Source organism: Myotis lucifugus, unplaced genomic scaffold, assembly GCF_000147115.1.
Source record: "Myotis lucifugus unplaced genomic scaffold, Myoluc2.0 scaffold_576, whole genome shotgun sequence".
Taxonomy (NCBI): Eukaryota; Metazoa; Chordata; class Mammalia; order Chiroptera; family Vespertilionidae; genus Myotis; species Myotis lucifugus.
The window spans coordinates 384,617-398,574 of NW_005871624.1; the positions used below are offsets into that span (position 1 = coordinate 384,617).

A 13,958-nucleotide genomic window follows, 5' to 3' on the forward strand; every position below is an offset into this window, starting at 1 on the left:
CGCCGCGGCACCCGGTCGGCGCTGGGGGCCACAGCAGCTGTAGCAGTAGCAGCAGCAGTAGCAGCAACAGTAACCTCGAATCGCCTGGGAGACCCGTCCCGGCGGCCCTCGCGGCGCACCGGAAGCGGCCACCGGAGTGCCTGCGTGCACCCCTTGCGCAAGCGCAGCAGTCCAGCCCCAGCTGAGGGGCGGGCCCATAGGAACTGCTAATAGATGTAGAGGGGACCGCTAACGCGGACGGACTCTTTTGGGCCGGAAGTTCTGGAAGGAGGAGGAAGCCGCGGTCGCTTGCTGTGGGAGGTCCCCGCTGCCCGGCCCCCAGGCATTGAAGTAGGGCTTTCAGGTAACTGGGGCGGGCCTGTGCCGTGAGTGAAGGATTCAAGGCACCACTTCACTCCTCAGTCAGTCCCCGCTCCTTCAGGATAGGGTTCTCCTTAGTGTTGCACCAAGCCGTCCTCCTCACTGCGGCGTTCTGCCCTTAACCCGTCCCTGTCCCCGCTCCCCGCACAGTTATGGTTGTGAATTTCCTGGAGCGCTTCAAACTGAACTGAAGGACCCTATGGGGAGGCTCTGGAATCAGATGTGGATTGTATTGTCCTTTCCCGCCCATGTCACAGATTGTGATTGTCCCACATTTGTACAAGTCCCTGCACGTTCCTATCTTTTTAATATATTTACTAGTGGCCTGGTGCACAAAATTTGTGTAGGGGAGGAGGGAGTCCCTCAGCCCGGCCTGCACCCTCTTCAATCTGGGACCCTTTGGGGGATGTCCGACTGCCCACAGGGATCAGACCTAAACCGGCAGTCAGACATCCCTCTCACAATCCGGGACCGCTGGCTCCTAACTGCTCGCCTGCCTCCCTGTTCGCCCCTAACCACTCTGCCTGCCAGTCTGATTGCCCCCAACTGTCCCCCCCCCCCGGCCTGATCACCCCCAACTGCCTCCCCTCCTGGCCTGATTGCCCCTAACTGCCTCTGCCTCGGCCCACCACCATGGCTTTGTCCGGAAGGACGTCCGGAAGGTCTCCCGGTCTAATTAGCATATTACCCTTTTATTAGTATAGATTTTATTTTTTTCCAACACCATTTATGCCCTCTATGCCCTCTTCCACTTCCACCCATCCACTACCATCGCTGTCTTGCAAATGTGTTTCCAAAATGCCTACTCTTGTCTAGCTACCACTGTCACCCGACCTTCTCCTAGTCACCATCATATCCTGCCTGGACTGATGCAATTTCTTCCCACCTCCCACCCTTGCTGCTTGACACAGTCGCTGCAGGGAAGAAACATCTGCACAGCATATGTTTCAAGGGACCTGGCGTATATGGCATACGGTTCTTAATATGTTTGCTCACCTTCTTGGCGCTATGTGTTTTAACCAAGGTCACCTCTCCGAGAAAGGTTGTTTCCCCAGCTAGGGATTTTTCCCTGAAGTTAGGGAGGGAATAAAACCCCTTAACTAAATGCTGGGCAGGTAGTTAATCACTTTAACTACGAACAATCACCCTTAAACTACATAATCTTTACTCCCTGGAATGGAGATAAGAAACACCCTAACCTTTGGAATAGAAATTGACAGGATTAAAATCAACTGGTATAAATACAGATGTAACAAGACAATAAAAGACAGAACTTGGCTGGAGATCCTGGCTAGACTGCTGATCAATTGAATGCTGTCTCGGTGTCATTTCTTCTTCACCGACTCCGTCCACGCCTTTGGGGACCCCTGGACCTGCTAGGGTTGGACCCCAACACCTCTACACTCTATTCTCCACACAATAGCCAGACTGATCTTTTTGCACTGTAATCTGATTAGCCACTCCCTGCTTAAAACCCTCCAGAGCCCTGACCGGTTTGGCTCAGTGGATAGAGCGTCGGCCTGTGGACTGGAGGGTCCCGGGTTCGATTCTGGTCAAGGGCATGTACCTTGGTTGCGGGCACGTCCCCAGTGGGGGGGGGGTGCAGGAGGGAGCTGGTTGATGCTTCTCTCTCATCAATGTTTCTGGCTCTCTGTCCCTCTCCCTTCCTCTCTGTGAAAAATCAATAAAATATATATATTTTTTAAAACCTCCAGAGTCTTTTTGTTCACTTAGACTATAAATCAAATTCTTGGTTTTGGACCTGCAACACTTTGGTTTGCCTCTTGCTTCATTCTCTATCCATGTCAATTCCCAGAACAAGCTATATAACACTCTATAGTATTAAGAACACTGGTGAGCCTTACCTGGGGTTGAATTCCAATCCTGCCACATGTACCATAAGCTGCACTAAGCCTGTAAAATAACAAATTATGTTTATGAAGTAGATCCTCAATAACTGGTTCTTGTCTCAGTAAATGGCACCACCATCCACTGGATTGCTCAGTGCTCAAGCCAGAAATCTGGGCATTATCCCTGACTCATGCACTTCACATCTAGTCCATCAGCAAGATCTGCAAAAACATAGCCCTGAAATGACTACTTCCTCCCATCTCCACAATTACTCTAATCCAAGCCAGCATTATCCCACATCTGGTCTCCTGCAGCAGCCTTCTAATGGGTCTCCCTGCTTTTTCCGTGACACCTTCAGTTCTATTTTTCACACAGCAGTCATCTTTCTTCTTGCTTAAGATCCTGTGGACTCAAATGAACATTCCAAACTCTATGTGGCCTGCTAGACTAGCCTTTAGATTTAGCGCCACCTCTTAGGAAACTGGACTTTACCCATTAGGTTCTCCACTTTGCAACCAAAGGACTCTTTGTAAAGTGCAACTCTGATCATATCATTTTTAAAAATTAACCCGTAAGGGCCTCTTATTGTCCCATTATCAACCTAAATTCCTTTTTAGGCCTTTCTGTGATTTTTGTGTTCAAGGACTTATTTTTTTCTATAGTACTTCATTGCCTTTACATATATTTCCTTCTATTTCATGAAGGAAATATCCTTACCCAGTTGATCATCCCTACTTCTATGTTCTAGTCATAGTACTTTGTAACCTTTCTGATAGCATTCCATACACTTCAGTTTTGTCTTCTCTTTTTCCCTGGTAAGCTCCTCAAAGGTGGGCACTATACTCCATTTCTGTATGGCTGGCATCGAACACAATGCTTAACACATAGAGGATGCCATGAATAGATAGGTGTGTGGAGGTGGTGGTAGAAGCCATTCCTCAGAAGAGGCAGTCAGCATAATGCCACAACAGTTTTTCTTGTCCTTTGATGAGTCTCATGATAAAAGGTCTAAGCAAGCAATTACCAAAACTGCTACAGCTGGGTTGTGTTTATTTCCTTTGTAGCACATAACACACTCTAATTTATCTACTTACTTGTTTATCTCCCCAACCACCACATTTTATTTCATAAGGGCATAGACCTTCACTATGTTATTCATCATAGAATCCTTACCACTTGGCACTTGTAAATATTCATTAAATGAATGCATGGCTACCATAAACATCTTCCCACAGTGAACATCCTCCCCAGCCAAATGGTGGTAGAGCTTTGAAGATCTCATTTTGGTGGAATTTCAGACAGAACTATGGAGTGGAAGAAATAATCTGAGCCAAGAAATCTAAGCTATATTAACCTAGATAGGCCCCTACCCTGGGCCTAAATTTCTATACTTATAAAACAAGTCATATAATAATCCCTTGAATTTATACAGTGAATTGCTATTTGCAAATAACTTTTACCATCTATTATTTCAGTCTATTCTCATAGTAGATGAAGCAGACATTTTTATTATTTTTATGGAGGCTCAGAAAGTATAAAGTAGATTATTTGTAAGATCTCTTCTTGTTCAAACGGTCTAAAGTAACCTCTACAAAAAGTCAGTAGCATGAATCCTATCTTCTCTTGACTTTGGCCTTATATTATCATTTCCTAATATAATTTTTTTAAAATGATTTTTTACTGATTTTAGAAAGAGAGAGGAGGAAGGGGAGAGAGAAAAATCGATGGGCTGCCTCCTGTATGCCCCCTACCAGGGATTGAGCCCATAAACTGGGCACGTGCCCTGACTGGGAATCAAACTGGCAACCTTTTGCTGCATAGGATGATACACAACTAACAGAACCACACCGGCCAGGGGTCCTAATAGGATTTTTTAAAAATCTGAACCCATCTGTTAGGGGCAGTTCATTATCTTTGGTTCCTGATCAGTACTCCACTTTGCCTTCTCAGTTGTCCACACTTGTGGCAAAACAAAACACAAGAAGGATAGGACACAGCCTGGTAGTTGTGGGCCAACCCTCACTCTGCAAATGTGGCAAACAAGGGGGACAAGAAATGTCAGCAGTTCTCCCTGGAAGAGAAAATGAAACTTGTAAAAGCTACAGACTCAGGCAAGAGATGATGTGGCAAAAGAATTTGGTATCACTCCTTCTACTTTGTCTACATTCCTAAAGGATCGTGCCAAATTTGAAGAAAAGGTGAGGAGGCATTTGTGGAGCCCCAGTGGAAAAAGATGAGGAACACTCTCCATGGAGACATCGATAAGGCTGTTTTGCTTGGGTTCAAAATATTCGTGCCAAAAACACTCTCGTGACTGGTTCTGTCATTCGGAAAAAAGCACTAAATTTGGCCAACATGCTTGACTATGACAATTTTTCAAGAAAGTGTGAGCTGGCTGAACAGATTTAGGGATCTCCATGGAATTGCTTTGAAAATAGTCTATAGAGAGGATAGTGACAGATTAATGAATGGTCTAGGAGAGTGGTTCTCAACCTTCCTAATGCCTCGACCCTTTAATACAGTTCCTCATGTTGTGGTGATCCCCAATTTCATTGTTACAAATTGAACATAATTAAAGCATAGTGATTAATCACAAAAACAATATGTAATTATAGATGTGTTTTCTGATGGTCTTAGGCGACCCCTATGAAAGGATCGTTTGACCTCTAGAGGGGTCGCGACCCACAGGTTGAGAACCGCTGGTCTACGAAAAGATAAAGTTAATGAGTGGCATGCAGGGGAAATTATAAAACTGATTGCTGACTACACACCAGATGATATCTTTAATGTTAACAGGAAGAAGTGTTTTTCCAGTTGCTTCCTTAGCACATGCTGGTTGCTAAAGGGGACCATTATAGAGGGGGCAAGAAAGCAAAATAGTAATTGACAGCACTCCTTTGTTGTAATGGGGGATGGAAAGAAAAGATTGTTGGTAGGTTAGCCAACCCACGCTGCCTTAAGAACAGCCAGCCCGGCCGGCGTGACTCAGTAGTTGAGCGTTGACCTAGGAACCAGGAGGTCATGGTTTGATTCCTGGTCAGGGTACATGCCCGGGTTGCAGGCTCAATCCCTGACGGGAGCCGTGTAAGAGTCAGCCGATCAAAGATTCTCTCATCATTGATGTTTCTATCTCCCTCCCCCTCTCCCTTCCTCTCTGAAATTAATTTAAAAATATATTTTAAAAAGAACAGCCAGCCAGTGGGTACAGATGACACAGAATCTGTTTTATGAGTGGCTGATGCAAATGGATGCCAGGATGAAGTGGGCAGAATGCCGAATCCTCCTGCTGTTTGACAACTCCGCTCACAACATGCTTCCATGTTTGGAAAGGATTCAGGTCGGGTATCTGCCCTCAAACTGTACTGCTGTGCTGCAGCCACTGAATCTTGGCATAATTCAAACCATGAAAGTGATGTACAGGAGCCACCTTCTAAAACATTCTCAAACTCAACAGCAGTGAGGATAAAGGAAACGTGAACATCAAGCAGGCCATTGTCATGATTGCTGCAGCATGGTGGTCAGTCAGCAGTTCACAGTGGAACTGCTGTCCACAGTTGTCCACACTTGTGGCAAAACAAAACACGAGAAGGATAGGACACAGCCTGGTAGTTGTGGGCCAACCCTCATTCTGCAAATGTGGCAAACAAGGGGGACAAGAAATGTCAGCAGTTCTCCCTGGAAGAGAAGATGAAACTTGTAAAAGCTACAGACTCAGGCAAGAGATGATGGGGCAAAAGAATTTGGTATCACTCCTTCTACTTTGTCTACATTCCTAAAGGATCGTGCCAAATTTGAAGAAAAGGTGAGGAGGCATTTGTGGAACCCCAGTGGAAAAAGATGAGGAACACTCTCCATGGAGACAGGTGAAATGCTGGCAGAGAGCAGGCACTGTCCCCATAGATTTGACAGGTTTTGACAGAGAAGCAGCAGCCAGTGAACTAGATATTGCCATTGAAAAGTTGTAGCCCTCAGTGGCTATTTCCACCTGTGTCTCAAATGAAGTAAACGTCCAGGATTTTGTCACTGTAGATGATGACCTCATTGTCTTTCAGGAGCTGATAGACACAGAGGTCATCCAGGGCATAGAGGCTGGCAAAAATACCAATGAAGCTGGAAATGAAGATGAGGGGGAGGCATCTTTTTACCACAGCAGCCAAAAATCACCATCACAGAGGCCATCTCAAATGTACAGAAACCTAGATGGTTCCTTTCCACTTGTGTAGGTGTTCCTGATGCAGTTTTTGGACAGCTAAATGGCATAGATGAATATTTAATAAGAAGAGTAACACAAAGTCTTGTTAACTCCAAAATTATAGATTTCCTTTAAACAAAATAATGTAGGCACTATTTTGCCCCTTACTTTGGAAGATGTGGCTTTAGATTTCTTTAGATAGGATATTGAACTTATGTTTTAAGCAATATGATTGTAACAACATTCTAGTCCTCTGAAATAATCAGGAAACTTTCTTTGATGGAATTTGGAAATAAAACTTGACGAATATGTGTGTTCTCTTTTGATTAATCCAGTGGTTCCCAAATTTGTCTGAACCTTAGGATAATTTGAGGATTTTTTTTAAATTTCCAAAGCCCAGACTTTATCCCTGTCCAATTAAATCATGATCTCTGATGATAGGTCATAAGAATTAGCAGTTTTTGAAGCTTCCTGGGTGATTCCAATGTGCAGAAAAGTTTGGAAACTACTAGATTAACCACAGGAAAATCAAGCACACTATGGTCCTGGAGCCAATTTCTTCCCAGTAAGTCTAGCTCAGTGGTTTCCAAATTTTAGCTCACTTCAGAATCACTTAGAAGGCTTGCTAAAACCCAGATTGCTGGGCTCTACCTCTAGAGTTTCTGATTCAGTGGGTTCTAGGTGGGGCCCAAGAATTTGCATTTCTAACAAGTTCCCAGCTGATGCTGATGTGGTTTAGAGTCCATACTTTGAGAACCACCGGTGTAGCTGGATTCTAGCATTTCTTTTTTCAGCTGGCCATCTGAATACTCCCATCACTGTTAAAAAAAAGAAAAAAAGAAAAAGAGAATCATCTGTTCTTACTACAGAGCCGTTAACTCCTTTCTGCTAATTTGGTACTTTCGGAACCTTCTTAGCTATTCTCTTGACTGCTCAGCCAGTTAACCAAGTATTCAGAAAAGGTACATTCGTCTGTGCCCAACGGATTAACAGGAGCCACCTAGCCTATTAAAATGTCTGTGGTACAAATATCACATGATCTCACTTTTTTGTGGAATCTAATGAACAAAATGAATTGACCAACAAAATAAGACCCGAAGCATGGAGGCATGGAACAGACTGACATACCTTGATATGGGGTTGGGTAGATGAGGAGAGAGAAACCAAAGAATTTATATGCATAGTCCATGGACATGGGCAATAGGGTAGTGAAAACCTTGAGGGGTAGGTAGGTAGGGGCTGGGAGGAAGGGGGTAAGAGGATGAGAAAATGGGAGATATCTGTAATACTATCAACAATAAAAATATATTTAAAAAATAAAATGTCTTGTGGTGCTTCAGGCTTACTATTAATAGGGAGCTGGGGTACAGGGGAATTAGGTGCATTTAAGAGGAGACATGATATGATCTGGGAGACAGGTTGTAATATCAGAGAATCTTGTTAATCAGGATCATGGGAGAAAACATAACTCAGTGTTCCTCTCAATTTCCAGACAAGGTAAAAGGAAAATTTGGAGTGAGATAGATGTGTGAGAGTGTTTGGATTGTCCCCCATTTGGATTATTCACAGTGTTCCTCTCCACACCTGTAATCCAGCCTGGACCATGTAATTAAGATGAGGGCACATTATGTTTGCCTTAATTAAAATTACTTTGTAAAGAGCCTTTATTCCTTTGTGTTTGTTCTTCAGAGAAGTCTGCTAGAGCAGAGTTGATTTTAAACTATTTAAAACTATATAAATTTATAATCAGATTTTTATTAAAGTTTTTCTCCTACAGAGAGGCATTTTCAATATCCTTTATAACCCTACTTTGTGCCTCGCCAGCACGGCCAAGGGTGAACCTGAGTGGGGGCGGTGAAGGATTGAGAAAAGACAAGAGAATGAAAGCTGGGTCTCGGTGGGATGCTGCTTCTCTGATGGAAAGACAGCAACAGTGCCCACAAGCCATGTCTTTATTTTATAGCCAGATTCCATGAGACAAAGTAAGGGTGTGGTCAAGATGTTTACAACATTCTCATGGGTTTCGATCCTACTCAATTACATGCACCTGAACTCTATCAAGCCCACATTACTCAGACACGTGGGGCCACGTGTTCGGACCATAGGTTCAAGCTTACAACTATAGCTGTTGGCTATAATTGTCCTGGGAGGGCTCTGCCCTTCAAGCTGGGACTTGCACGTGGCAATGAGAGGACTGTGCCCTCTCATTAGTCCAAGGCTTGAACCTGTCCAAACACTGTAGCCGCTCTCCACACTACTAGTAGTATCCATCCTATATAATAAAATCCTAATGTGCTAAGTGTCCGGTTGTCCGGTCATCTGTTCAACCAATCAGCATAATATGCTAATGATATGCTAAGGCTGCTCAACCACTTGCTATGACATGCACTGACCACCAGGGGCAGACGCTCCAAATGGTAGGTTAGTTTGCTGCTGGGGTCTGGCAGATTAGGACTGAGCAAGAGGGGCTGGACATGCCCTGGAGCCCTCCTGCAGTCCCTGGCTGGCCAACCTCCCTCGTCCCACCCTGGCCCCGATTGTGCACCAGTGGGGTCCCTCAACCTGGCCTGTGCCCTCTCACAATCCAGGACTCCTCGGGGGATGTTGGAGAGCCGGTTTCGGCCTGATCTCGCAGGCCAGGCTGAGGGACCCCACTGGTGCATAAATTTGTGCACCGGCCTCTAGTTCCTAATAAGTTCAATAAATGTCAGTTTCATTTTTCAGAAGGTACACACAATACTTGTAGGTATTGTAGTGTATTTTTTTCCCTTTCAAGTTAATTTTGTGGTTATTTCAGAAACCCATAGCAATTCAGTTACTTTTCTTTATGTACTTAATTGAAATGTGTATAGTAGATTAATCATAGAAAGCACAGCTTCCACCTGAACAAAACAACAATCACAAAACACAGCAGATGTTTAAATGGATGTTTTTGGAAGCTTATTTTGGCTGTTTTTCCTTTTAAACTAGTATGATTTGAATTAAAGGTACTATACATATTTAAAAGTTTTAACACTTAGGAGAGGAACACAATGTCATCTGACTGAGTCCTGTGCTTCTATCTATCTCATTGTCAGAACCTTAATTGCTTTCATTACCTTGTCAGGATGACTGACTCAATTTCTAATTTCTTCCCTCACCGTTCTCCTGACATCTGTTTTGCACATAATATTAGATCTATTTGAATCATGCCATTTCCCTTACCCACTTGTCTGTGGTGGTTCACAAATGCTTACACATAGACACAGACAACAGTTTGGTGATAACCAGAGGGCTGGCGGTAGGCGGAGGTGGGCAAAGGGTGGGGACGGAGAGAGACTTTGCTTGGGACGATTGACATACAATGTAGTGTGCAGATGATGTTTTTTGAGTTGTACACTCGAAACCTGTATGGTTTTGTGAACCAATGTCACCCCAATAAATTTAAATAAATATATAAATAAATAAATAAATAAATAAATAAATAATTTAAGGCAATCTACTGTATTATATTAAATGCTTAAAATTATATTAATAGCCCAGCCAGTGTGGCTCAGTGATTGAATGTAGACCCATGAACCAAGAGGTCACTGGTTCGATTCCTGGTCAGGGCACATATCCGGGTTATGGCTTGATCCCCAGTAGGGGGCATGTTCCTATCTCTCTATCCCTCTCCCTTCCTCTCAAATATCAATAAAAACATATTTTTAAAATTCTATGAATAAATTTGTGACCAATGGGGGGGGGGGGGACACCAAAAAGACTAGATTATTCAGCCGAGTTTTAGCACCCTCTAGAGTTGACCACAATCTGCATTCCAACTTGGTTGCTCTGTACAGTTCAGTGTGCGTGCTGCCCCAATAGACCATTGGCTTCTTTCACTCCATTGAGTTTTCCTTTGCCAGGCTGCCTGGTCCTTCTCTCTACCAAGCTAGGCCACACATTCTTAAAGAATGTGAGTCCTCTTTCTTCCAGCATTCTTGAGATTCTAGTACTTACTTTACCCTTCTTTCCTTCAATTCCTCAGCACTTTTTGTCTCTACCACTCAGTTAAGCACTTAAATGTTTTATCAATGTTCTGTGGCTCTTTATCTCCAGTGGTTCTCAACCTTCTGGCCCTTTAAATACAGTTCCTCATGTTGTGACCCAACCATAAAGTTATTTTCGTTGCTACTTCATAACTGTAATGTTGCTACTGTTATGAATCATAATGTAAATATCTGATATGCAGGGTGGTCTTAGGCGACCCCTGTGAAAGGGTCATTCGACCGCCAAAGGGGTCACGACCCACAGGTTGAGAACCGCTGGTCTAGAGGATTTATCCAGTAATGTCAATGGGGTATTAAAGTCCCCTACTATGATTGTATTGCTACCAATCTCTCCTTTGATATCTTCCAGAAGTGTTTTTTTAAAATTTATTATTATTTTTTTAATGTATTTGGGTGCTCCTGCATTGGAAGCATATATGTTTACCAGAGTTATATCCTCTTGTTGTATCCCTTTAGTATTATGAGGTGGCCCTCCTTATCCCTTGTTGTAGCCTTCACTTTGAGGTCTATTTTGTAGGATATAAGTACTGCTACCCCAGCTTTTTTATCATTTCCATTTGCCTGAAAGATATTTTTCCATTCCTTCACTTTCAGTCTGTGTGAGTCCCTTGTTCTGAGGTGAGTCTCTTGTAGACAGCATATGTATGGGTCATACTTCCTTATCCATTCAGCCAATCGATATCTTTTGATTGGAGCATTTATTCCATTTACGTTTAAGGTTATTATTGATAGGTACTTATTTGTAGCCACTTTTATTCTTTGTGCCTGTGTTCCTTCTTGCCTTTCTATTTCTTCTTTTTACAGTAGTCCCTTTAGCATTTTTTGCATTGCTGGCTCAGTAGTCATAAACTTCCTTAGCCTTTTTTTTTGTCTGTGAAGCTCCTGATTTCCCCTTCAATTTTGAATGATAGCCTTGCTGGATAGAGTATTCTTGGGTTCAGTCCCTTGCTTTGCAACGCTTTGTATACTTCATTCCATTCCCTTCTGACCTGATGTGTTTCTGTTGAAAAATCATTTGATAGTCTAATGGGAGTTCCTTTGTAACTTTCTGTCTCTCTCTTGCAGCCCTTAAGATTCTTTCTTTGTTATTAACATTTGCCATTGTAATTACATGTCTTGGTGTGGATCTTTTTGAGTTCATCTTGTTTGAGACGCTCTGTGCTTGTGTGACATTTTTCTTCCCCAAATCAGGAAAGTTTTCTTTCATTATTTCTTCAAATAAGTTTTCTAATCCTTGCTCTTCTTCTTGTCATCCTGGCACCCCTATTACACATATGTTACTTCGTTTCATGTTGTCCCAAAACTCCTTTAGACTTTCCTCCTGCTTTCTAATTTTTTTCTCCAATTGCTGTTCAGATTGGGTGTGTTTCTCTGCCCTATCTTCTAACTCAGTAATTTGGTCCTCCCCTTCCTCTAATCTACTGTTGAAACCTTCCATCGTGTTTTTTTATTGTAGCTATATCACTCTTGATTTCCTCTTGATTCTTACATAAGTTGTTGATTTTCTCATCTATCTGGTTTATGAACTGTATGACCATTATGCTGAATTATTTTTCTGACATATTACATGCCTCCATTTCATTTAGTTCCCTTTCTGGCAATTCCTCCTTTTCTTTCCTTTGGGGGTTATCTCCCATTTTTGCTATCATCGGTCCAAGGCTTGCTGGCGGGATGCGCAGGGTTGGAGCCAATGATGTGGGCTTGGCAGGCAGGGAACTCAGTCAGAGGCTTGCCTGCGGGATGCACAGGGCTGGGGCCAGTGCTGTGGGCTTGGCAGGCGGGGGCGCAGTTCGAAACTCACCGGCGGGTTGCACAATACCCAGGAATGATGCAGTGGGCAGACAGGAGGGAGGCGCACTCCAGGACCCACAGGAACCCACGTCTGGGGAGGCTGGAGTCCTGGTGTCCATGGTTCTGCACATGAGGTAGCTGGACTTTGGCCAGAGTGCCTGTAAGGTCAGGGATGGCATCTGAGACCCGTCTGGGTGGTGCTGAGGCTGGGTTCCTAGTCACAGCAGCTCTCCCCTTTAAGATGGCGTGGTTTCTGTCAGAGTTGGCCGCCCCAGGAGTGATTTCAGCGGTAGCAGGGGCTCTCCATCTAGGAGAGTCTGGTCTGCCAGCCCCTGGAAGTCCTGCAGGATCTAACTGTCCCTCCCTCATACACACACATACACACACACACACACACACACACACACACACACACACACACCATACATCCACATACTCCCCTTTCGCTCCCTCACTTAGTCACTCACACTCTCTCCCTCACTGCTGGCCACCACCTTCCTCCCCTTTATTTCTTGAGGACCTGCCTTACCAGCCTTTTCTTTTTTCTTTTCTTTTCTATTTTCTTTTCTTCCCTCTCTCTTTCCTTTCCCTTCCCTTCCTTTCTTTCTTTTTTTTGCTACTGTTTGAAAGTTCCAGGGTTTGGAAGGGACAGCTGGACCCTTCAAACATGGGGAAAACTCCTTTCAGCAATCCTCTCCCTGCACTATCAATGATCAGGGCACATACCAGCCCTTTCTGGCACTAACAGATCTTGGTGTTGTGTTCCAGAACCACCCAGCCTGATGATAATAGAAAACTCTAGGAGTTTTCTTTGCCCTATTCCTAAGGGCTCTTTAATTAAAAAGAAGGAAATTGGCAGTGACCTCAGGGTCCCCTGGCTCTGTTTCTTGCCTCAACAGTGTTTGGGCAGAAAAGACACAGGGACACTCCTTTTTCTAGCCTCTGACCACCCTCCAACCTCTTTTTCAGTTACCTCCTTCAGATCCATCTCAGCCATCCTCAGTCCCTGAGACCAGCCAACATCGTTTTTTGAGCTTAACTTACTGCCAAGCAGCCATGAGCTCCCAAATTCGTCAGAATTATTCCACCAGGGTGGAGGCTGCTTTCAATTGCCTGGTCAACCTGCATCTGCAAGCCTTCTACACCTACCTCTCTCTGAGCTTCTATTTCAGCCACCAAGATATGGCTCTGGAGGGCGTGGGCCATTTCTTCCGTGAGTTGGCTGAGGAGAAGCACAAGGGTGCTGACTGTCTCTTAAAGATGCAAAACCAGCGTGGTGGCAAGGCCTTCTTCCAGAAGGTGAAGAAGCCTTCTCAAGATGAGTGGGGTAAAACTCAGGATGCCATGGAAGCTGCCATGGCCTTGGAGAAAAACCTGAACCAGGCCCTTTTGGATCTGCATACCCTGGGTTCTACCAGCACAGACCTTCATCTCTGTGACTTCCTGAAGAACCACTTCCTGGATGAGGTGAAAATCATCCGGAAGATCGGTGACCACCTAACCTCCATAGGCTGGCCAGCCCCAAGGCTGAGCAGGTTGAGCATCTCTTCAAATGGCTCACCCTTAAGGATGACTAGGAGCCTTTAGAACCTAGAGGCCTTTGAGGACCCCTCTGCATCCCCCTAGTGTCTGGCTTCTTGTTTGAACCTCTCTCTGAAACCATTAGGCATCCTTTTAACTCTCCCATGTTTTGAGCCAAAGTTAATAAAGTTTTTTGCAGCAAAAAAAAAAAGGAA

General features: G+C 44.2%; 1 non-coding gene and 1 pseudogene across 1 annotated transcript; one reads left to right on the forward strand and one right to left on the reverse strand.

The window, feature by feature from the left end:
* Positions 1-198: 198 nt before the first annotated feature.
* Positions 199-13,883, forward strand: LOC102442938 (annotated as a pseudogene).
* LOC111823591 lies at positions 12,843-12,978 on the reverse strand. Its single transcript, XR_002826652.1, has one exon. It is a non-coding gene; the product is annotated as a small nucleolar RNA SNORA71 (small nucleolar RNA).
* Positions 13,884-13,958: the final 75 nt, after the last annotated feature.